At 36.1% G+C, this 25902-nt stretch overlaps 1 long non-coding RNA gene across 2 annotated transcripts; it reads right to left on the bottom strand.

The window, feature by feature from the left end:
• Positions 1-19369: 19369 nt before the first annotated feature.
• Positions 19370-24822, bottom strand: LOC108867798. 2 transcript variants are annotated; one of them, XR_001953798.2, is made up of 10 exons: positions 24368-24822; positions 24175-24270; positions 23971-24056; positions 23405-23464; positions 22723-22878; positions 22312-22400; positions 22126-22183; positions 20585-20696; positions 20225-20313; positions 19370-19609 (listed from the first exon to the last, which is right to left on the bottom strand). It is a non-coding gene; the product is annotated as an uncharacterized LOC108867798 (long non-coding RNA). The 2 variants fall into 2 exon arrangements; XR_007258279.1 differs by having other exon boundaries at positions 19370-19578.
• Between the last annotated feature and the right edge of the window lie 1080 nt (positions 24823-25902).

Raw genomic sequence — 25902 nt, 5'->3', positions numbered from 1 at the left:
TTCTTCGTCGAAATGCTAACAAAAAGACTATTTTTTATACCCACCGAAGTAGTTATTGATTGAGGAGTTGACAAATGATCCATGGGAACTTCTTCGGATTTCGAAAAGCATTAGTAAAACCCTTTGACTTTTAACTTGGAACCACATGCATCTAAAATACCTTTACTAATATCAATGAACTGTATGTAAACCTAGAGCAATAGCATGATGAACCAATAATTCTCCAGGTCCTATTGTTAAGAATAGTGAAATACTATTCTCATTAATAGCATTTAACCAATGCTTCAACCCACATTGAACGTTGCGAAAGTTTTGTTAATAAACGAAAGGACGGTGACTCCGAAAAGTATCTAAATTATGGTTTGTTGTAAGACCTATTTAACTGCAGAATTATAGAGAAGGTGTGACAATCATAGAGAGAATTGAGAAAATCATCCTATTGTGTCTTTATTTATAATAGTAGGCAATGTAACTTTCTTACCCTTTAGGTATTACAATTTAAACATGATACTACCTAAAAGATATGATAGAATCCAATAAGGATTTCCTAGAATTGACACATTTACATTCCTAACTAAATTAGGACTGCAACACATCCCCTTGAGTGTGTAAGTACTCAAGTAAATGGCGGATCAGTTCTTCAGTAATGAAGTAAATTCAGTTGATGAAGTCATTTGCACAATGAGTGAATGTGATTATGCTAATCTCAAATCAATGAAAAAATGTTAATATTCACAAAAAATCATAAACTAAAGAGAAATGCGAGAAGTGTGAATTAAGTCAAAACTATACATCTTCTGGACGCAAGTTAAAAAGCTTACAAGGGTATAACCAGCTTAGGATGGTGTCTTGTTAAAGCCTAGTTAGGTAGCAAATAAATCTGGAAAAGTATTCTTACTCTCTTTGGTTGTTTATATTTATCTTATACATAATTTAAGTTGTGATTTTCTTCATGGAATTCTTGTGTTATTTTCATATTTTCTAATATTTCTCCAACATAGAGAACGCTAATACCCCATACCAATGTTCTAAAAATTGACCTAGGTGTTGGGCGGCAGAGCTTCGACCTGATTTAGACCAAAACGTTCAATTAGGTGGGGAGGACTTAGGGAGCCGCCTAGGCAACATTAGGCAGTAGTCTAGGCGGTTTGAATCTCACTGTAAATCCCAAACTTGCTGCAATTTTCGCAACAGATCTATAACTTCCGATCTCATACGTAGCAGCAGAGCCTCGGCGAATTTCTGCAGCTCGTTTATGTGAAGATAAGGGAAGAAAGAGTGCGAAGAAAGAGAGAGAGACTGACGGCGAATTTCGACAACTCGTCTCTATGAAGAAGAAGGAAGAGATAGTGCTGATGGTGAATTTCTGCAGCTTGTCTATGAAGATGATGGAAAAGAGAGTGTGGAGAGAGAGAAAGACTTAAACATTTCAATATGTGGTGGCGTAAGTTGAGGACTGGGATCTCAAATCCAATGTCAAAAACTGATGGTTTTAATTATGAAAACCATAGACTCTGATGGTTTTAATTATGAAAACCACCCAAGGTGGACGGGTGATGTGAAAGAGGTGAGGTGGATGGCTGATGGTTTTAACTTTTAATAATGAAAACCACCCACTATGCGGCCTTTTTATATTTTTAAAAGTTTGGGATGTTGTAAAATTGATGGATTGATGAATGAATGAATGCCCACTCAAAAAGAACAAGACTTAGGAATAGTGTTTGATACTTTTAAAAGTATCATCATTGTTTTGTGGATGGTTGTAGTTACGTAAGTTTCTCTATAAATAGAGCACTCTATCTGTTATCAAATGCACTGCAAAAGAAAGCAAGAGAAATAATATCAGTATTCCTCCCTCTCTTTATCTGTCATCCTTTTTGTGTTATAACTACTAAAGTTATAGTGTGATATTTTGCACCTGCTTTATTTATGTCCTTAGAAAGGTTATCTAACTTTTGCCTATTTATAACACGTTATCAGCACGACTCTCTAACCTTAAATAGTTCACATCTCCCTTCACCGAAAGAAAGGAAAAAAATGCTTCCTTTAAGGTTTTTCCTGTTTTTCTTCTTCTTCTGCTTCATCTGCATGATGCACCCTCGCGATGAACTGCTAGCATCATGCCTGCTTCTCGTTCTAAATTTAATAGTTACTTATATCTTTGATTTCTTGTTTAGTGCAGTTCTTGGTTTCTAACCCAATGTTTATTTATGTTAATTTTACTATAATCAAAGATGGTGCGGTACAATCACTCATTTTAAACTGTAAATTTAATTTTCACTACGATCAAAGATGGTGTGGTACAATTGCGCATCTTGAGTTGTAGATTTAATTTTACTGCAAATTTTAGGTTGTGTGGTATAATTGTCTACCCTGCATTGCATATTTAAACTGCTATGCTTATTTAAATTTTCATGTCGTTCAAGTGGTGCAGAATAATCGCCTATCCTATGCTTGTTTCGATGATAATGGTATGGTACAATCGTCCTTCTCATTAATCATGAAAATCTCGAGCCTGAAATTTCGAGTGCTTATCATTTTTGGCCTGAAGATCAAAATAAAAAATTTGTAAGAACCATAAGTTCTAACACTATATTCCTCCAAGAATACATATTATTACAAGTTCTTATGCATGTCATTTTTCTTTCAGAAAGAAAAGAAAATGACAAACTTGGCAAACCTTGATTTTGCTGCTCTGGACATTACTGGGAAAAATTATCTTACACAGGTACTAGATACCAAGATCCATCTAGAAACAGGGAATCTTGGACATACCATTAGGGAAGAAAACAACTCATCCTCTCAAGATCGGGCGAAGACCATGATCTTTATTCGTCGCCATGTTGATGAGGGACTAAAGCATGAATACTTAACGGTCCGTTAGCTCTGGAAGGCATTGAGAAACAGATACAATCACCAGGCAAAGGTGATTCTTTCAAGGGCTCGCTATGAATGGACTCACCTAAGGATCTAGGATTTCAAGTAAGTGGCTGAGTACAATTCTACGTTGTTCAGAATTACCTCTCAGATGAAGCTCTGTGGGCATACCATTATTGAGAAAGATATGCTGGAAAAGACTTTCAGTATATTTCATGCCTCTAACGTGCTCATGCAGCAACATTATAGAGCTTGAGGCTTTACTGAATATAACTAGCTGATATCTGTGCTATTAATAACTGAACAAAACAATGAGCTCCTGATGAAAAATCATCAGTCCCGACCTACTGGATCTGCACCATTCCTAGAAGTGAATGTTGCTTCCCTCGAAATGAACCTCACATCCTCTGGTGGTGATAATCATAAACGAAGACATAGCCATAAGCGAGGCCTGTGAAACAGGAAAGACAATAATCATGGTGGTTAGTTTTACAACTAGATTCCAAGGTAAAATTCAGGCCTGAGCTTTAAAAATGAAAATCGCCATAAAGGCAAAGCTCGTATGAACAATACTCCTAGAAACTCTGATGGTGCCTGCCATGGATGTGATGGTGATGGGCATTGGGTGCGTACCTGTTGTACCCCAAAACATCTGGTGGATCCATATCAAGCCTCCCTCAAGGAGAAAGGTGTCGAAACTAATTTCCTCGACCATGCTAGACCAATGGATATACCTGATTCAATGTGCGACTTATTAGAACAGTTGACACAACCCACCTAGATGTCACGGACTTCATTGTGGAAATGAGGAATAAAGTGTATCAGTCGGACTAAATCATTTATATTTCATGTACTTTTATTATTCTGAACTTGTAGTTTAAAAATTCGCATTTTCATAAAAAAAGGCATTTAAATTTCTAAGTTGTTTTTAACCGTTATCTCTTTTACTTAGAAAACATGGATAAAAGCTATGGTTATTCTCAAAACATGAGAAATGACAAAGATATTTGTCTTGCAGATAGCGCAACCACACATATAATACTTCGTGATAAAAAATATTTATCAAGCTTGATGCTTACAAGAGTAAGGGTAACAATAATATCAAGTCAATCAGATGTAATTGAAGGCTCAGGGAAAACCCAGATTATGTTACCAAATGGAATAATATTGTCCATACATAATGCATTGTATGTTACTCGAAATTTGTTGAGTTTCAAAGACATATGTTTAAAAGGATACAATATTGAAACGAAAAGTGCAAAAAATGTGAAGTATCTATGCATTACCTCCAATGATACCCAGAAGCGTATATTGGAGAAGTTGAGTGGTTTGTTGACTGGATTGCATTATACATACATAAGGATAATTGAATCACATGTTGTAATGAACCAAAAGTTCATTGATTCAAAAGATTACATGCTTTGGCATGACTGTTTGGGTCATCCAGGATCCACCATGATGCGTAGGATCATTACCAACTCTAATAGACATCCATTATTGACCAGAAACATTGCTATCTTAAATGATAACCCTTGCAAAGTTTGTTCTCAAGGGAAGTTGGTAATTAAATCATCACAATTAAAGGTTGATGCTAAATCCCCATCATTTTTGTAAAAAGAATTGAAGGGGATATTTGTGGACCTATTCAACCATCTTGTAGACCATTTTGATATTTATGATTTTGGTTGATGCATTTACCCGATGGTCACATGTTTGTCTCTTATCTACTCAGAATTTAGTTTTTGTGAGACTTCTTGCTCATATAATCAAGTTGCGAGCACAGTTCCCAAATTATCCCATTAAGTTAATTTGACTTGATAATGTTGGTGAATTTATGTCTCAAACCTTTGATGATTATTGCATGACATTGGGCATTGATGTTGAACACCCTGTTCCTCATGTCTATACTCAAAATGGTTTAGCAGAAGCATTGACGAAGCAACTTCAATTAATAGCTCACACTCTGCTCATGAAAACAAAATTATCAATTTCTGCATGGGGACATGCCATCTTACATGTTGCATCATTGGTTCGATCAAGATCTATAGCCAACCACCAATACTCCTCAGTACAACTCATGTTTGGACATCAACTAAACATTTCACATTTACGAGTTTTTGATTGTTCTATTTATGTGCCTATTGCACTATCACAACACATTAAAATAGGACCTCAGCGTAGACTGGAAATTTATTTGGGTTTTGATTCACCATCTATCATTAGATATTTGGAACCCCTGATAGGTGATATGTTTACAGCTCGTTTTGCTGATTGTCACATTGATGAGACAGTCTTCCTGTCGTTAGGGGGAGAAAAGACCGTTCCAGAAGAACGGCAAAAACTGACATTGGTTGTACCCACCTTGTCTCATTTTGATCTACGTAGCACTCAATGTGAAAATGAAGTGAAAATGATCGTTTATCTTCATAGTATTGTCAATCAAATGCCAGATGCATTTAATGATGCTATGACAGTGACAAAATCACATATACCAGCTGTAAATGCACCTGTAAGAATTGATGTCCCTGTTGGATAAAATAAAGTGGCAACGAATGATTCATATGGTGCACGCCTGAAGCGTGGTAGACCTCCAGATTCAAAAGATTCAGCCCCTCGAAAGAGAAAGACAAAGGCGCAGCTGAATCCAAATGAAATCATTCAATAAGAAAAAACGAATGAAAAATCCGCAATTCATGATTCTGTACTTCTAGACAAAGAAAATGTCCTTGATCAGACACATGTCCATGAAGAGGTAACAGTACATGAAAGCAAAGAAATCTCCATAAATTATGCATGTACAAATGAATTGTGGGATCGGAATGAAATAATCATCGATGATATGTTCACATTCACAGTAGCCACTGAAATCATATTAAGTGATGATATTAAGCCCCGCTCTATTGATGAATGTAAACAGAGACAAGATTAGCCTAAGTGGAAAGATGCAATCCAGACAAAATTAAATTTATTGAAAATGCGAAGTGTTTTTGGACCGATAGTCCAAACTCCACCTGATGTAAATCCCGTGGGTTACAAATGGGTATTCACAAGAAAACGCAATGAGAAAAATGAGATTGCAAGATACAAAGCACGACTCATTGCACAAGGTTTTTCATAAAGACCTGGAATTAAGTATGAGAAGACATATTCTCCTGTAATGGACGCAATTACGTTCCGTTAATTAATAAGTTTAGTGGTTTCAGAAAAGCTTGACATGCGACTTATGGATGTCATCACTGTGTATCTATATTAAGAATTAGATACTAACATATACATGAAGATCCTAAAAGAACTTAAGTTGCCTGAAACAACTAACAAACCATGAGTTATGTTCTCAATCAAATTAAGACGATCATTGTATGAGTTGAAACAATCTATACGAATATGGTATAATCGTCTCAGTGAATATTTGATCAAAGAAGAATATATCAACAATGTCATTTGCCCTTATGTGTTCATTAAGAAATTCAATTCTGGATTTGTTATAGTGGCAGTATATGTTGATGATATAAGCATAGTTGGAACTCCTGAAAAACTCAATAAAACTGCTGAATATCTGAAAAGCGAATTTAAAATGAATGACCTCGAGAAAACAAAATGTTGTCTCGACCTGCAGATCGAGCATTATGCTAATAGGAATTTTGGTCCACCAATCAGCTTACATTGAAAAAATCCTAAAGCAATTTGGCATGGACAAAGCTTATCCACTCAGCACATCAATGGTCGTTCATTCTTTGGACATTAAGAAAGATCCATTCTGTCCAAAAAAAGATGATGAAATGATCATTGGTCCAGAAGTACCATATCTGAGTGCAATAAGTGCTTTATTGTACTTAGCGCAATGTACTAGACCAGATATAACTTTTTCAGTTAACTTGTTAGCAAGGTATAGCTTTGCTCTAACAATTCGTCATTGGAAATAAGTCAAAGATGTTTTGTAATACCTTCATGGGACAACAAACATGATCTCTTCTACTCAGGAAAATCCACAAATGACCATATCCTTGCTAGATATGCAGATGATAGTTTCCTCTCTGATCTGCATAAAGCCCACTGACAAACTGGATATGCGCTCACTAATGGAGATACAACAATCTCATGGTGCTCAACAAAGCAAACATTAGTTGCTACATATTCAAATCACTCAGAAATACTTACTTTACATGAAGCAAGTCTTGAATGTTCTTCGTCAAGATCAATGATCCATCATATCCTGAATTCATGTGGTCTACCTTCGAAGACAGACAATCCAACTGTCATCCATGAAGATAATGCAACTTGTGCTGTCCAAATGAAGGAATGATTCATTGAGGGCGATAAGACTAAACATATATCTCCAAAGATTTTCAGTGCACATGAACTTTAGAAGGCTCAAGTTATTAAAGTTATACAAATCCATTCCAATAAAAATCTAGTAGATCTGTTCACCAAATCTCTACCAAAATGTGCGTTTCAGAAGTTATTGCAGAGTATCAGATTACGTCGACTTACTAATCAACTAAATTTGAAGAATGCAGAATCAAGGGGAGATAAATATCAGATGAAGCATCCATGATACATGCTTGTTGTACTATTTTTCCTTCGATTAGGATTTTTCCCACTGAGTTTTTCCTATCAAGGTTTTAACGAGACACATAAGCATACTTAACACTATATCAACAATCCATGTAAACTTATTCTCTTTTTCCTTCGCTATGGTTTTTTCCCACTGGATTTTTCCAAACAAGGTTTTAACGAGGCAACTGATGTTTATATGTGGGCATCCAAGGGGGAGTTGTAAAATTGATGGATTGATGGATGAATGAATGCCCACTAAAAAAGAACAAGACTTAGGAATAGTATTTGATACTTTCAAAAGTATCATCATTGTTTTGTGAATGGTTGTAGTTACGGGAGTCTCTCTATAAATAGAGCATTCCGTATGTTATCAAATGCACTGCAAAAGAAAGCAATAGAAATAATATCAGTATCCCTCCCTCTATTTATCTGTCATCCTTTTTTTGTTATAGCTACTAAAGTTATAGTGTGATATTTTGCACCTGCTTCGCTCTTGTCCTTAGAAAGGTTATCTCTCTAACTTTTGCCTATTTATAACATGGGATATTATATATATATATATATATATATAAGTGTTATATAAATTATAAATTATTTAGATAATATTTTGTTTTTTTTTCTTAGGCAAACATATTATATATGTACATAAAACATTCATATATGTATGTTCTTCTATAAGAAACTAGCATTTGCCTACACACTTGGTGTGTATGAACATATTGTTTTTATAGAAAATGAGAAAGAGAGAAGGAGAGGGAGGTTTTTGGTTTTGGTTTTTTTTTATTTTTATTTATTTATTTATTATTTATTTTTATTTTTAATATTAGAGGTATTTTAACATCACCTGTATGTGAGGCTTCAATTAAAACAATAAAATTTGGACATGTGAAATTACATTATTGCCCATTATTTTCTTTGTATGATAGAAGACTAAGTTGTCGTTTCACCTTCTTTTGGTTGATAAAGAATGTTTCATTAATTAGTAAAAATAACATATTCGTCAATAATTATTTACATTTGATATAGTAAATTTAATTTATTCATAAAATATATAAGAAATTTACCTAAATCCGCCTAGGCACCCACCTAGACCCCGTCTAGTCGCCAAGGCGCTAAGCGCTAGTTCACTGCCCGACTAGCGTCTAGTATTTTTTAGAACCTTATCCCATACACTATATTTAAAATGCTTTATTCCTTATCCTACCTAAACAAGGTTTTCTCATAAATTTGGAAATCTACAAGTAGAATAATAAAATAATAAATAAATGTTTCATATTTAAAGTTAAATTCAGACAATAGAGAGAATCAGACTTTTGACCAACCAAATCAACTCTGATTTGGTCCCAAAAAGTCTTTTTTTAAAACTAAAGACGTCCCCATAAATCCTTAGGAGAAACCTTTCTAAAATATGTCATCTTAACCTTCAAAATACCCAAAACGTTGAGAAACGTCAATTTGTGAAAGTTGCGCACTAGGCTTTCTTTTTTTGGCCACAATCAAACGACTTGGAATTAAATTTTGAAATTTTGATATAATCATCTTGAAAGACTTACAAATCCACTCAAATTGGAATTACTTCAAAATTCCTTCGTTTGATCACTATTTGCTCAAAGTATATTCACATGTCCTACAATTCAAATATATAACAAAGTATCGAAATTCAATCAAAATAACCAATAAATTATAACTAAGAATAAAGTAAAATATATAGTATAACATTGACTCATCACGCTCCCATATTCTCTCAAAGTTGAGCTTTGCCGTGCCCTTCCACTAAATCAAGATTTCGATCAATTTCATCTGCGTCGCAAACCACCAAATTGATCTTTGGGTAGTCATTAAGCTCCAAAAAAGGACTAACAATGAGTGAGCTTGGCCTTCAATTCGCCGAATTACATAGCTCACCGAGAGACAAGTGATAATAATGACGTATGCTAGTTTTCTAATTGGTTGATGTGGTTAATTTTAAGGTCCAACAATGCCAACTAAGACGTAATTACTATAGGGGTGTGCTATCCACACACCCCATTTTATTTCTGACACACCTGTTGATAATTTCTGTCCGTTGATCTTCTTCAATTCATCCGATCCGATGGTCAAAAATTAAAAATATGTGAGAAGTAAAATGGGATGTCTGGATATCACACCCCTTACTATATTAACCTTACACGTCAACACATTAGACCCGAATTTAATAGAATAAACATAATCCCATCAAAGTGGAGCCAATTTAGAGTACGAAGTGGTGAAATTTTGTTTCCTGCGTGAGGGGGGTGGTGGTGGTTAATATCCAGTGTGGGCGTTAGAGCATTGCGAGGACCTTTCCCTAGTATTAGAGGACCAAGAAGGACACACCTTTGCTGTAAAAATTGCGTAGCTAAATTCATAACAATAACTGGTAAAAACATCTAAGTCGTAAGCATATCCCAAGATCTTATTCCAACTTTTTTAGAGCCTCTGGTATTGCAGTCAAGACAACAAAGGTTTTTCTCGGCTCTGCTGGATAGAGCAACATAAGTTTTGAGAATTTAAGAAAAAGTTATCGCGAGTAGGGGTGGGCACAGGCTGGGCCCAAGATTGGAGGGACTGGACCTAACCCGCTTGAAAATACAACGGGTAGGAGCCGGACGGATTTTACTATTTTGAAACTGAGAATCGGACCTAACCCGGCACGTATAAAACGGGCCAGTTTCTACTGGTGCAACGGGTACAATTTTTTTTTTCTTTCTAATTTTTAGTATCCCACCCAGATTCCCAGTCGAAGAGCCACCATAGATAAATTAAAGAACTGGATCCATCAGTAACCGTTGCTTGGAATTATTCAAGAACAACAAAATAAGTAGACTAAAATATAAGTCCACGGGATTATAAATTGCATGCATTTAAATGGGAAAACCCTGAAAATTAAGTAGGAAAAAAAAAAAAAGAAAATCAACGATTGAGTACCTCGTGAATGACGATGGTGAGGTTGGCAGTGACTTTGTTGTTGGCGATGGTGTTTTTCGACGTGCGCTTGTCCAGTCCGACTTTGAGGAATAGCTTGAGGTTCTTCTCTTTCTCGGAAGAGCGTCGTCTTTGCCGGGCATGGTTGAAACGGGAAAGGACTCTGAAAACCAACTGACCCTTGACGACTGGAGACGTTGAGATCTGGATTCTGGAGGCTGGAAATGGTTGTTGAAATGAAGAATTCAAGGTCGAGATCGAGGTCAAGGACAAGATCGAGGTCGAGAAGAGTCGAGGACTCAGGAGGAGTGGGGACTTGAGTGGACTCTAGAGTCTGGAGTCTGGATTTGAAGAATTCGACATAACCCATGTGGCTATGTGTTAGAAATAAACGGTGGAGATTTAATCTCCCTGTAATGAATGGTGGAAAAGGTTCAGGTCGGGGGCCTGTTTTCTTTGAAATTTGTACCTACCCCACCCCATTAATTAAATGGACCTGCCCCGCCCTATTTTGAATTTACAATATATGTAACCGCCCCGAATTGGCATTACTTGTTCCAATCCACGAGTCCAGGACCTGTTTGCCCAACCCTAACCGCGAGTGCAACATTAAAGTCGAGTTCATGAGACATCACAAAAAAAGCCCCCAAAAGAAATAGAACTTCGAAGCAAGGAAAGAAGTTTGGCTACCTATGGTTTCGGGGCACTATACTCCTGCTAAACAAAACTCAGACCATTTATTACAAAGGAAAAACCCAAAATATGGGTTGTGCTTGTCCCATATCAATCTTGTCTTTCTTACGTGAAGTTTGAGCAACCAAAATCTAGCCCAAGATATCTTGGGCCAACATTGTTTCTACTTCATCTCAACTATATATAAATAAGTTCTTTATTGGCATATTATAAATGAGTAAAATAGAAAGAAAAAAAAAATCTTCTTGGGATGGATTGACTCCAATACTTGAGATTTAAATAGAGTATATATGGCTTGTAGGATTTATCTTATGGGATAAATAAATATCAAAGGATATTCCACCCACATGAGGATATTAACCACCTAATTATCTATGTGATAATTAGATGAAAATCAAGAGATATTCATATTAGAATATACTTGGGATTTTCATGGGCCTTTCAGTCTTTGTACGCTCTTCCCAACCATTATATAAGGAGACTTTGGGGAAGAGAGAAAATATAAGAAACAAAAACTTTTCCATAGTTCAAATATTCTAGTTAGGTCTTTAGAGCTATCACTTTCGCTCTAGTTCTTGGGAGGTGAAAACCAAGGGGCAACTCGACGTACCGTAGCCAACCCGACGACCTGCAAGATTCTAGCCGTGCATGGAGGGTCATAGCAGTTGTTCATGTTTGTAAGAGCGTGTTGAGATTCAAGTTTCTGCATAAAAGGTACACACGTCCTTTCGAATTTATTTATAGTCTTCCAACAGTGGTATCAGAGCCACTCACACACTCCTAGCATGAAAGCATGAGATATATATATATATATATATGTATATATATATATATATGAATATGCCATGAATGCTTGTCTCTAAAATTTTCGTTTTTGCCATGCTTATTTTTTTCTGGGTTTTAACACTTGGGTTATGTTCTTTACATTCATATGAGACTATATTTAAAATTTGGTAAAGAAAATTTGGTAAAGAAAAACCATGTGGTTAGAGAGATAATTGAAACCCTAGTTTCGTAATAGTATGAAAAACGAAAATTTCCAAGGTTTTTGCGACCCTTTTTTCGTACAGTTGGAGTTGTTTTTGGAATTTTCCAAAGAAGACTTAATTGTAGATGGTAATCTGATCTTTTTAGCGACATAATATACGCATAAAACAGATGTATATTCATTAAGTTATGGCCTTTGTAAATAGGCCTCGCTAGAGTGAAAAATCTGAAAATTTCAGTTTTTTTTTTAAGAAGATGATGAATAGTGGTTCATCTCTTCCACTCTCAGCCTAAGCAAGTACGAGTACAATGCTAGGCTTTCATGGATGTTAGCTACACTGTTGGATTCATCTCATGGAGTTCAATCCAATGGAGGTCAAAAGAAAGGCATCGGACAACAGAAGGCGGCCCGTGTGTCACGCGCCACCCACAACGAGTGGTTTCACGCAATATTAAATTAATTATTAAAAAATAAAATTAATTAATTAATTTTGCACCGCCGCTTTGGGCGACGCATGGGCCTTGTTTTTGGGACACGGATGGCGAGTGAATCATTGTGGTTCACTGACCTACGTAAGTGTATATTTAGGTTTGGTATTAGAGACGTTTTTAATTTACTAAAATTAAGGAAATGTCAATCAAATTTGTTCATGTTGATTAAGCATTTTAAATTAGAAAGGAATATTCTTTAGGAAAGTTTTAAAAAAAAAAATTACCTAATTAATAAAAAATAATGAAATTAGACTGGGGTTCATTAATAGTCACCTCTTATTTGATGTGGTGTCTAGGAAGAATCTTTAAGGAGACACTTTGGGTGTCAAAGAGGTTCGGTTTTTAAAAGTTTCGCGCTGCCAACCCTTCCGGATTTGACCTGGCCGCACTTACAGAGGCCCACCTGTCGAGCCCATTGTCTAAAAACCTTAATCGTTGTGCACTCAGTTGAATGTTGCATGAAAAATGGATAAGCTTAAAACAAAATAATGTTTTAAAGATTTATTTAGAAAATAATTAGAAAATATGATCTTCACTCTTAAAATTGAATGGTAATTATGAGCGACTTAGCAGATTTTTCATATTCAACCTAGGAGAAAAAGTGAAATATTTTCTAATGAGTTTTTAAAATAAATAAATGTAAGATGTGTAATTAATAATGTCAAAATTATTTCACCCTTGTAGAAAGAAATGGATGCCAAAAATGTTGTTGCTGATTTGACCAAAGGAGAAAAGCTAGTTAGAACTAACTATGATATTTGGCATAGGAAGATCCAATATCTTCTCAATGAACAAGAGCTCTTGGAGCCTTTGGAGGCTTTGGTGGATGAGCCTGATCTTGAGAGAAATGGAACCACTATGGCTCAACATACGGCTAGAGTAAGGTCTTTTGAATCTTGGTTCAAGAAAGATCGAAGTGCATGCTTTCCTATGTTAAGTAGCATGCATGATGATCTTACTGGTGAGTATGAAGGGTACTCGACCGCCAAGGAGATGTGGGACCAGTTGAAATTTGCTTTAGGTGGAACCTCAACTACTAAGCTGAGAAATTTAGTGTTAAATTTTGAGGTTTACAGGATGGATCCTAAGCACTCTGTATCTGAAATCTTAGGAAGATATCCAGCATGATACAAGATTTGAAAGCTGCTGGGAGTATCCTCACCGATGAACAGCAAGTCCAAGCTGTGATTAGGTACCTCCTAGACTCGTGGGATGCCCTTAAACAGATCATGATGCAAAATGATTAGATTAAGAACTTTCATGACATCTCGCGTTAAGTTGAACTGGAAGGTAAGCGACGAGTGACGACCTAGAATACTGCCCTTTTGACTCAAGGTGGGTCAAAAAAGCGTAATCGGTTCAAAAGAAAGGGTAAGACTAAGTATGAGAAAAATAATGCAAAGCTTGCTTCTAATTCTAATAAGATCAAGGCCCACGAGGTAAATATGGTAAGAAAGACGAATCCAAGTCAACGTGCTTGAACTGTAAAAATAAGGGACACTTCGCTCATAATTGCACTGAGCCGAATAGAAAAGTAATCCCTAACCCTAAATCTATCATTGTTTATGTGTGTTCGCATATACATGTGACGCGGGATAAAAGGGGGTTCGAAAATTATCAATGTTTTCCAGCAAAGTCACATTGGGTGTACGTGGGTGAAGGAAGTCATACAGAAGCTTTGGGAGTTGGTTCGTATCGACTTCAACTAAGCACTGGGTGTCAACTACTTCTGCATGATGTCTTGCACGACCCTGGAATGCAATTTAATTTACTTTCAGCTACTGTTATATGAAGGATATTATTTTTACTTAAGCCTGCCTAGACTTGTGATTTATTTGGATCAAGTTGAAATTGGATATGGTTTAATAAAGTACGATTTTGTTTGCTTGGATTGATTGATTGATTCTTGTTCTTCTACTTTGTTAGTAATTGTTATTAAACATGTTAGTTATGAAACATGGCACGCTAGACTAGGGCATATAGAGCAAGATAGGATGACAAGGTTAGTTAGAGAAGGCCTGTTGAGCCCACTCACTAATGTCAATTTGCCTATATGTGAGCCTTGTTTAGCTGGCAAAGCAATTAGAAAGCCTTTTGGAAAGGTTGTTCGAGCTACTCAACCATTAGAGTTAATCCACTCTGACATCTGTGGACCAATGAGTGTGAAGGCCTGTTATGGCGTCTCTTATTTTTTGACTTTGATTGACTATTACATGCGATATGGTTATGTGTACTTGATCGCTCATCATTATGACAATTTAGATTGATTCAAATGCTTCGTAGCTAAGGTTGAGAATAAAAAAGGAAGAATATAAAAGTTCTTTGTACTAATCGTTGACGCGAGTATTTGTTTGACCAATTCAAGGTTTTTTGTGAAAATAAAGGGATACGCAGACAACTTTCTATTCCTTACACGCGATAACAAAATGGTGTTGCTGAAAGGAGAAATAGAATTTTATTAGACATGGTCAGGTCTATGATGGCGCAGGCAAATCTCCCCATATCTTTCTGGGGTGATGCATTATTGACTGCAACGTATATACTTAATTGTGTGCCTTCAAAGACGGTTCCCTCAACCCAATACGAACTTTGGAATTAGGTAAAACCCAATATGGGTAATTTGCATCCTTGGAGTTGTGCTGAATTTGTTCATAAACAATCACATAAGTTTGGAAAGTTGGGTCATAGAGCAAATAAACATATTTTTATAAGATATTGTGAAAACTCAAAAGGTTATGTGATGTATGGTGAACATCCAAATGGAGGAAGAACCGAGATTGATTCACATAATGTGGAATTCATAGAGAATGACTTCCCAAAACTTGGCAATACTGTCAAAAACCTTGATCTCCATGAGTTAGTGAAAGATGAAGAACTCATAACATCTTCAAGTGAATGAGGAGAATTAATTTCCAATCCAACGGTCGCTGAATATGATGTAAGAGGACTTGATCCGAGTAGGAGTACACAACCCAGTGGGAGTAATGCATCCAAAAACACTCAAGAGAATACGCCCAATGATAGAAGCATACCCTTTGAAATCCAAGGTCGCACAGTTTGAAGAAGCAAGAGAGGCTACATTCCCAAACGTTATTTTGAGGTTGATGGGGAGACCTACATTTGCATACCTTTAGAGGAAGACAAACCTTCTTCTTACAAAGAAGCCTTGTCTTTAACGGCCAAAGAAAAGTGGATAACTGCAATGGAGGAAGAGATGAGCTCCATGGACAAAAATACTGTTTAGGAGTTAGTTGACATTCCGCCTGGGCGTAAAACCATTGGAAACAAGTGGGTTTTAAAAATCAAACGCAAGGCAGATGGTTCAATTGACAAATATAAAGCGCGCCTTGTGGCGAAAGGATACACTAAGCAATTGGGTATAGACTATGAAGAGACATTCTCCCCTATGGTGAAGTTTGCCTCTATTCGCCTCATTTTAGCTATTGTTGCTCAACTAGATTTGGAATTTTACTAAATGGATGTTAAGACAGCATTTCTCAATGGTTAACTAGACGAGGAGATATACATGGATCAACCTCTAGGCTTTGAGGCCAAGGGACAAGAGCACAAGGTTTGCGGCCTAAAATGTTCCATATATGGCCTCAAGCAAGCGTCTAGACAGTGGAACATTAGATTCCATAATTTAATCACTTCATTTGGTTTTGAGATGATTGAGGAATACCACTTTGTATATCTTAAGAAATCTGGGAAAAGTATTCTCATACTTTCTCTGTATGTTGACGACATCTTAATGATGGGAAATGACAAAACCTCCATAGAAACCACGAAAGCATGGTTGTCATCCCATTTTGAGATGACATATACGGGTAAAGCACATTATGTGCTTGGAGTTAAGATCACAGAGATCGCTCAAGGAAACTTCTAAGTTTGTCTTAAGAGACTTACATTAAGAAGATACTTGAACAATTTAAGATGGAGAACTCCAAACCCATAGACACTCCTATGAAAAAAAGGTGTGATATGGTCCTTAGAACATTGTCCAAAGACTAAGAAAGAGAATGAACAAATGGTAAACGTCCCTTATGCCTCTGCAGTAGGAAGTCTGATGCACGCGATGCTTAACAGAAGTCGAACATGGGATTTGTTTTCAAGCCAGATATGAGGATTTAGGTGAGCGCCGAGAAGGTGACTAGGCTAGAAGACTCAAGTTAGGCGCTTGTGTAGCTACTAGACTAAGATCCATAAGGTGTATTTACAATGGACATGTGGCACATTCATTGAAATGAGGATACACCATAGCATACAAATCATATTGTATGTGCTATAACTGATTGATAGTGGGAGTGATGAATTGATCCCTACTTCAGTCACTATGTGAATCATAAGGAATCTATACGATTCTACCCTTATGCCCTTTGAACTAAAATCTATGTAGAAAGATGAGGTTTAATGATCGCTATTTTAGCACGTTTATCTAAGACGGTCAAGTTAGCTACTGTCCTAAGAGGCGTGTCTATGCAAGCAGTTAAATCAAATTAGCTTGACATGAGAGCTTAAGGAAGACAATTCGAAGAAAACACTATGTTATGTGATTCATTAGCTGCACGACGTCTTTTGATATTTGTCATCAAACATAAGACATGGATACATGATACTTATGAGACATAACATTGTTTTTATTTCATAATGAGGGATAAAGAATGTCAAATCTGGTGTGTGACGAACAGTCTGGGGCATAAAGCAATGAACTTTGGAGTGATGCACTGTTGTTAGTTTAGTGATAGCTTAATGGCAGTGCTCCTGGTTATGTACATTCTTTATCGCGAGGTCACGCGTCCCATTTCCTGTATGAGGAGATAGACTAGAATGGATGTGAACTAAGTGTGTTGATTGAGACTATGCCACACCCTATGTGGGTGAGTGGGAGATGTAGGATTTATCTTATGGGATGAATAAATATCAAAGGATATTCCACCCACATGAGGATATTAACCACCTAATTATCTAGGTGATAATTAAATGAAAATCAAGAGATATTCATATTAGAATATACTTGGGATTTTCATGGGCTTTTCAATCTTTGTACACTCTTCCCAACCACTATATAAGGAGGCTTTGGGGAAGAGAGAAAATATAAGAAACACAAGCTTTTCCACAGTTCAAATATTCTAGTTAGGTCTTTAGAGCTATCACTTTCGGCTCTAGGCCTTGGGAGGCGAAAACCAAGGGGCAACTCGACATACCGTAGCCAACCCGAGGACCTGCGAGGTTTTAGATGTGCACGGAGGGTCAGAGCAGTTGTTCGTGTTTGTACGTAGGAGCATGTTGAGATTCAAGCTTCCGCATAAAAGGTACACACGTCCCTTCGAATTTATTTATAGTCTTCCAACGGCTAAAGTGTTTAGTTGGTTATTTTGTATTATGGTCTGTTAGTATTTCATTTCATTTGTAACTTATAAGTGAGAAGACTTAGTTTCAAATATAGTGAGTGACGAGTTTGAATATCGTTATACACAAAATAAAATTATTTATTTATTCCTAGCATTATAGGTGTAAGTGGAGCCAACAAGGAAGCCGGGCATGTTTACTTATATTTTTAGGTATGAGAATGATATAGGAGTAACTAGAAAATATGCCCGCGCGTTGCTGCGGGACTTGAATGCATCACCTTGAACTGCATGAATAAGACACATTTTACTTGAATAAATTCAACACAATTATGAATAAACAGAGAGATAGATGAGTGAATGGGGTCAGACCAACCAAAAAAAGATTCTATTAACATGATTTTCAACCCAACTATAAAAATGAGCTTTATAACAGCATAATCAATATCATTTCAATCCAACCAAAAGAAACTGAATGTATGTCATAAGTTTGTTAACACAGTGAAAATGTATCATATTTCATGACTAATCAAAAGCTTACAAATGTCAGGTAAGAACATCCATAAGTTCAAATGCAAGAATGCAAATGAAAACAATTCACTCCATTGTGTGCAGCAAGGGAATAAAAAGTGACGAAAATAGTATGATAGTGATTCGTACCTTTAACTTGATCTGATGGCAGGACATTGAATGTTGACTGAACAAAATTTTGCAAGTAATGAGGTTGCGTAAAAACTTTCACCTGAAAAGTTAAACCCACCATTATATGAAGGTAAATAAGAAAATCCAATCCAATAATCATAGCAATCTGAGAAGTGTATTTTAGTTTATAAAGAACATGCATGTATTTTCTAACAGCGAAAGCATGAGCCAATATGATTGGGCAGAAAAATGAGAGCAAAAAATCCAAACCTCAAGAATATGATTGTATTACAGCAAATATGATTGGGTTGTACTCGATCAAATGGGGACTTGAGATTTTGGTAACTGTGTAGAAGAAAAAGAACACCAATGTAACATTCCTAGAAACTAACCCTCAAACCCATCCAAATTAGATCAACTAAACAACCAAATTAGCCCAATCAATAACCCTAAATTTACTCAACCAAATTTACCCAATTAATAATCCTTAAGGATAAGATTATTTTTAACTATACACAAATTCACATGCTAGTCATTTGATACATTTAACTAATTCTGCAAGTTATATTTCTGTAAATGGGAATGAAAATGTAACTTATGGTCTTATACTTTAAGAACCAATACACATCTCATGTGGGAGTCTCAAAAGTTGTTTCATTTATTTCATTCCAAAGAAATTTTTGTTCGGACAGATATTCGAACAAAATACTCACTAATTGACACTCACTTAAACACTTAAGAGAACTCACGTTTCTCTGCCTGAAAAGGAGTTCAGGGATATGAAAAAACTACTTAATACCAAAAGTATAAACCAAACTCAATACAATCAATAACTAAACTAACAATATTTTCAACAATTTATCAAAAACACCATCAAATTAAACACCTTTAAACCATAAAAACCAACGGAACAAACCATATAATTAATGAGTGGTGAGCGCAGACTTTCTGGTATTCAGGGCACCAATTATCCTAACAGAGAACGCGTTTTGGTCCTCCTCCTTTGCCATTTCCTCCTCATCCCCTGAATCCTCATCACCTGCACGTTCCAACGTCGTCTTGAGAAGCGCCTTAGCAAATATCAGGGAGGAAAAACTAATTAATTTTTTTAAAACAAATATTAGTGCACTATAGAAATACATCATCTATAATAAGCAAACACGCGAATGCCTGAAAACACTAAAAGTCTAATATATCCTTGCATTTCTATTTGAATTCAGAGTACGTGGAAATCACATCAACAAATCAAATTAGTAAATTACTCAGCTAAAAGCCTTTTTTTTCAACAAAAACGCGGAAGGCAAGCCTGAGTCCTAATAATCCAAAATTACGTCAAATGGAGGAAAATGATATATCAGAATTGAATACTCATATACTAATAGAAATTTTTTCCTTAATTTATCTAATCATAGAAATAAAAAAAATTAGATCAAGAAAACCCAGAACCAGATACAATTTTGATGCAAAGAAAGCAAAGTTAGAATACCAAGAGCCAAATTATGCTATTAAATCAGAGAAAACTGAGATGCAACAGAATATATACAAATCTAATCCAAGAAAGCAAACCAAAACCCTTACTGTCTGAGAGAAATTGGGATAGAACATCGTAGAGAGAAAGCAAGAGGAGAGATATACTTCGCTCTGGTTGGAATTGCTAGCGATGAATGTTTGGAGAGAAGCTTTACCTTTCACTCGCTTTTGATTCTTGTAGCCACAACAGACACATCACTTGTGACAGTTTCCAAAGGGAATTTCGAATTCAAAATTCAACAACCTAAACCATAATTAACTCACAATTTAGTTCCATCAATATGATAGACATACCAAACTGTCAACAAACTAACAAAAGTAAACATAAACGTCCCTAGAAATAGCCCAACAGTAGGATTATGTAGTTTGACTGTGCTGAACTAAATAAGAAGAAATTAAAGTGATCAAAGCTAATCTAGAGCTTTCTCCGCTCCCAAACACGGCAAGAATCAGAACGTGCAACGTCAATTTCAAGAAATTCACAGAAAGAGAGAAAGGGATAGAGTGGTACAAACCTCAGATTGATTGGCCTCGATCCTTTGGATTCCCTCATTATCGTAGCAGAAATCGACAAAAGCATATATACAATGACATTTTATCAGCTACTGGTTGGACCACGTTTATTACCTGCCATAAACGGAGAAACAATTTGGTATAAGAATCTGATAAGAATCTCATTTCACAAAACTTCTTCAGTGTTGGCCTAAACAACTGCAAGCAAAAAAAAATCCTCAAGATACATACTTTCATCCAAATCATCCACCACCATTAACAAAACCACACCCTATATCTTCCTTTAGCAAGATTAAAAGAGTGAACTTATCACCCAAATAAAATAGGTAGATTAACGAATATGAGTTAAAAAGTGGAGGAAAGCAAAAACCAATCAAACAACGAATTGTCAAATGAATAAAACAACAAATATAGATATCTGAATCAAAGTTTTTTTTTTTTTTTTGTCAAATGAAGACTTAAATTTCACTCAACATTGTTTCTAATCGCAGCTTCCTCTCTACCTGTAAAACATGATTGTCTTAGCCAAACATACATTTTGATCATGCAGAATCGAGATGGAGATGTTATCTTCTAACAACAGAAATGGAAGTTCAAAATATTATTGAATCATCAAATGTTGAAATTACCAATCAAATACAGATAAACCACCACCAACAACCAAAACAGTTTTTTTTTTTTTAAATGAAATTATACACGTCTTGCAGCAACCAGTTCTTTTGAACTACGCGTCTGTTCAAAAACATGAGTACAGATATATTATAGAGAGGCAACAATCACTAAATTTCTAACATCACCGGCATTCACAACATTAAGCATGTAGGGAAACTATTTCATTTCATTTTAATTTTAGGTGACACAATTGATGCAAGAGAGGGTCGAGCAAGTAGCATGCCATCAAGAATAAAGGAAGATATTTAGGATGGAACAATTATAAGTTTCTGCAAACCGTTAAATTTATGCTTAGTGAGTATACCAGAATATCTGTGTGCAATGAAAGTACGGCAATTAAGCAGAGAAATCAGTTTATAATCCCTAAATACTGGAAAGAAAGAATCTTTGAAAGGGAAGCGTCCGGGTGGCATACAGAGATTTTTATTATAAGAAAAATGTAACCTTAATCCCATATTAAGCAGTGAAATCACTTCAGAGATTTTTTAACAAATACACATAAATATTAAAGAACAACTTGCCATGTTGAAGAAAACAAATGATTGATCAACTTAAGGAGTGTGTCTGGGAATGCTTTGGTAAGGCTAAATGTGTTTCTAGATACCAAAATTTGAGCAGAAATAACTAAAAGTGTTATTGAATAGAATTAAATTGCAGTATCAATATACTTCAATATAAACCATTTACCCTAAAAAGACACCACAACCATGAATAGAATTAAAGTGTAAGCGAACTAATATTTTGTACAATAAATATATAAGGGATATTCATAAAGTCTCCCACGTTTCCAAAACGAAAACGCTGCAAATCCAAGATATATGGCCAATTAATTGTTCAACCGGTAATAGATCGCTAGATATAAGACAATTACCTATTTAGTGAGCTGTTGGACCTATTTAGAGAATCACTGGAATGAAATGAAGCCAACTCTGCAACAGAGAAACAAACGAAAAAGTCAAAATCCAGAAATCCAAGTTCAACTCAATCAAATATAATAACCAATGAAAGTTGCAAACTGCAAATTCTTGCAATGTAGACAAAGAAATTTGTTTCTCACCTATGTTGCTCCCTTCTTGTGATCCAAATTTGAAGATGGCCAATGGGGAGGGGCAGTTATAAGTGTCATCCTCTTTGTTTCTCCTATCCCTGCATTGTCGACCAAAACAACATCAAACCAAGTGCAAAACAATCCAATGTAATGCTCACAAAATTTGAGCTCCAAACAAAGTCACAGGTCAGGAATCACCTAACCGATCATAACACCATTCGCAAATATGAAAAACATAAACAATTAAGTCAGCAAAATGATATGCCATCCCTTTCATACAAATACATATTGCAATTCATATATGCCACATTATCCACAAACAATTACAAATCGAGAAACAATTAAATCATCATCATGAATCACAGTGTAACATGAACACCATCAATTAGAAAAGACAGAGCTACATGGCAATAAACATACAGAGATTAAATATATATAGAGGAACTGCTTCAGATCATTCCCAAAAGCAATCTTCCGCAGAATACAAAAGAGCGGTTGATCTTTGATCTAATTGCAGACACAATCTGCAGAATCGACTTCAATGGAATTTGAACTTGTGAAATGTGGGGTGGAGACCTGAATGTAACAAATTGGTGTTAAGTGGATAATTCCAAACATATAAAATTTAGACCATCACACCCGAACACAAACAGAACAATTAAATAAAGAATCGAACGCATACGCAATCTAATTAGACAAATAAGTGAACTTTGCCATGCCGAAATCCGAAAGGCCAACAGAAATCTCTCATTACACCACAGAAGACAAAACTTAAAAGACAAAACTTAAAAGGACAAAACTTATAAATAATCAAAATTAGGTGAACCAAATGAAGAGAACATAACCCTTGTAACCAATCGGGAAAAGATGCTTTTAAATCCCAGAAAAAAAAATTAAGAGGAGTTTTTAGAAAACCATCATTTCAATTATTTTACAGTCTTACATTTGGGATTAAATAGAAAATATAACAAAATGCCAACTTTCTCAAAAAAGAATTACAACTATTTTTACAAATTTCCATCACCCAACACTGAAAAATGAGAATCACTAAGGAAAAAAGAACGGAACACGCGAGAACCGAACCGTTAAAAATAACACGTACCCATTTTAAAGACCCAAAATCCTGCAAGGACCAAAAAATCCCAGAAAACATCAGCACTCCCTGCAAAACCCCAAAATCAGAAGATTAAAGAAAGACCCCAAAATCAGTGGCATGGTCCTCGTTTCTCCATTAATCAATAGCTAATGACCTAATGAAAAAGAACCCAAAACAGACCTAATGAAAAAGAACCCAAAACAGACAGCTAAAATTATGGAAAGTGCTTATAAAGCTCATGAATAAGTTTCAGAGCCTGCATAGAAATGGTATAGCGCAGACAACAACAGACAATAAAACTATGGACGGTATAACCTAAATCCGATATGTTGCATTCCACACACACACACATATGTCTACATATACATAAATGACTCACAGAGACTAACACCACACACATAACATATACATACATACTTAATTTTTCAGACAATAATACTTCACAACATAAGTTGCAAGTTGGGACTATTTCATTGACTCAAAAGAAATTGATGGGTTAGAAAAAGTAAAAATAAATACAAAGACAGATGTTCTTATGTCGTTCTCCTCTTACATTGACAAAACACACAAACCTGTGTTTTAATGCTCCAATACTCAATGAGAAGGCACCAGGCAAGAAGAAGCTCAAGACTGGAAAGAAGCTTCCAAAGAGAACAATCTATAAAGCAGAGCACAAAAATTAGACAAAACCCAAAAACTAAACAGTAAAAAAACCACTAAAATGAAAGGAAAAAATAAATAAACAAATAAATTTGCACAAATGTCATAGCTTGTACCCTATCATATCCAAGTTGTCGTACATCCTCGAGCCTTTGCGTTCATATGTGCTTCCTCAATTTTAGTGTAAACCCCCAAAATAAATTACGAATATTCTGGAAATGGTAAAATGAACTGCAAATCCGTAAATCATTTCCCCAAATAAACTGCAAATCACAAAATTACCTACTCCAAATCGGCCGGAGAACTCACCCGGAAACCAAGGCTTTTCTGGGCTTAAAATTTCCTTCGAATTGGGACCAGATTCACGGTTTTTCAGCTAGAGATCGTTGTGCTTCATAGTTTCTGAGAGAGAGAATCGAAGAGATTTCTAAGGGCTTGGTGGTTTTTGAGCTCGTGGGTGATTTTTGAGAGAAAAGGCGAGGAGAGAAAATGGAGATGGAAGCAGAGTCGAGGCTATGTCGTAGAAACAGAATCGCTGGCTTGCACGATCATCAAGCACGACCGCACACGCATAACCCCCTACCTATCGAAACACTATTTCAGAACTCTCGATCCTCTTCGAATAGATCGAACGATTCTAGAGACAGAGAAAGGAGGAGTAAGACGACGGAGGCGAGAGAAGGGAGACGGCAGCGAGAGGAGGATAGGATGGAGGCGAGACCGTCGTTCTCGCGGTCTCCTTCTCTCTCCATCTCTATCTCAGAGGCGGCATGCCTCCTGTCTGTCCTACAATCCCCTCACCATCGATCCCAATCAGTCCCGACAATTAAGATGACAAAAGTACCCTCCAAACTTTTAATTCGGATCGTCCGATCTTAACCCTAGATGGGCATTCTCATCATTTGAACACCCAAAGGGCTGGGCTCATCAACAATTGAGGTAAGCCCAGCAAACACAGCCTAAAACGAACTAACCCAGCCGCCTTCACCCTAGTGGCAAGCTTGTAAATAAACTGAAATGTGGTCCAAAACACTGTTCATTTCTACAGTGCAATTTCGCCTCCTTCTTTAGACTAAAGTAATATGAGCATGATGTCCAATTGTTCTAAGTATAAGGCCTTCTTAATAATGATCAAGGACAGAACATTAAGATCATAAGATGTATACAACATGCGATATTTTAATTTTGAACAAATGGGACCTGGACTATAGCTCAAGGTAACCATTTGCTAGTTCCGCCTTTAGTAATGATACTTGGTTGAAATTGGTATTAGATACATATTTTCCATGTGGAACTCCCTAAATCTCGACAATGTGTGACTCTATTCTCCACCAAGTAGGTGTAAATCGACAAATTCTTATGATAAAAGTAGGGGTTTTTATTTGTCCATACTGTACGTAGTAAAAATCTACTTGAAAACCCTACTTTTGTCTAGTTTTTGAACTCCGGCCGGGGTGAAATTGCCTAAGGGGAAGAAAAACTCATTACGGTTTGTGTACCATGGAGATGTGATCTACTTAATTACGCTTCCTTGACTTGAAAGAAGTTGGGTATGGCAAGTTCTTTAACAATGGTGATGGGCAAATTTAATTTACCTAACGTCGAAGATCCTTTACCTTTCAGCATCAACCAACCCAGAAAGGACTTTATTTTTTGTGCCAGCTTCTACTTCATAACTCAAGCTTCTTATTTTGGTTTCAAGGACCAGTAAAATCTGCAGTTGGTGCATTGGTGCATGGCCTGACTTGGTACACATGTGCATTCTCAACGAGTATTAAGCTTTAGCACATTTAAGTGTGGTGGCTCTGTGAAAGTTGTTCAATGGATTTAAGCGGGGTGCACAA

This window comes from the organism of the source record quoted next, unplaced genomic scaffold (assembly GCF_019419815.1).
Source record: "Pyrus x bretschneideri cultivar Hongxiangsu unplaced genomic scaffold, Pyrus_bretschneideri_v1 Contig20, whole genome shotgun sequence".
NCBI lineage: Eukaryota > Viridiplantae > Streptophyta > Magnoliopsida > Rosales > Rosaceae > Pyrus > Pyrus x bretschneideri.
Note: the sequence above shows the minus strand (reverse complement) of the source record. Positions and strands in the feature narration are given on the sequence as shown.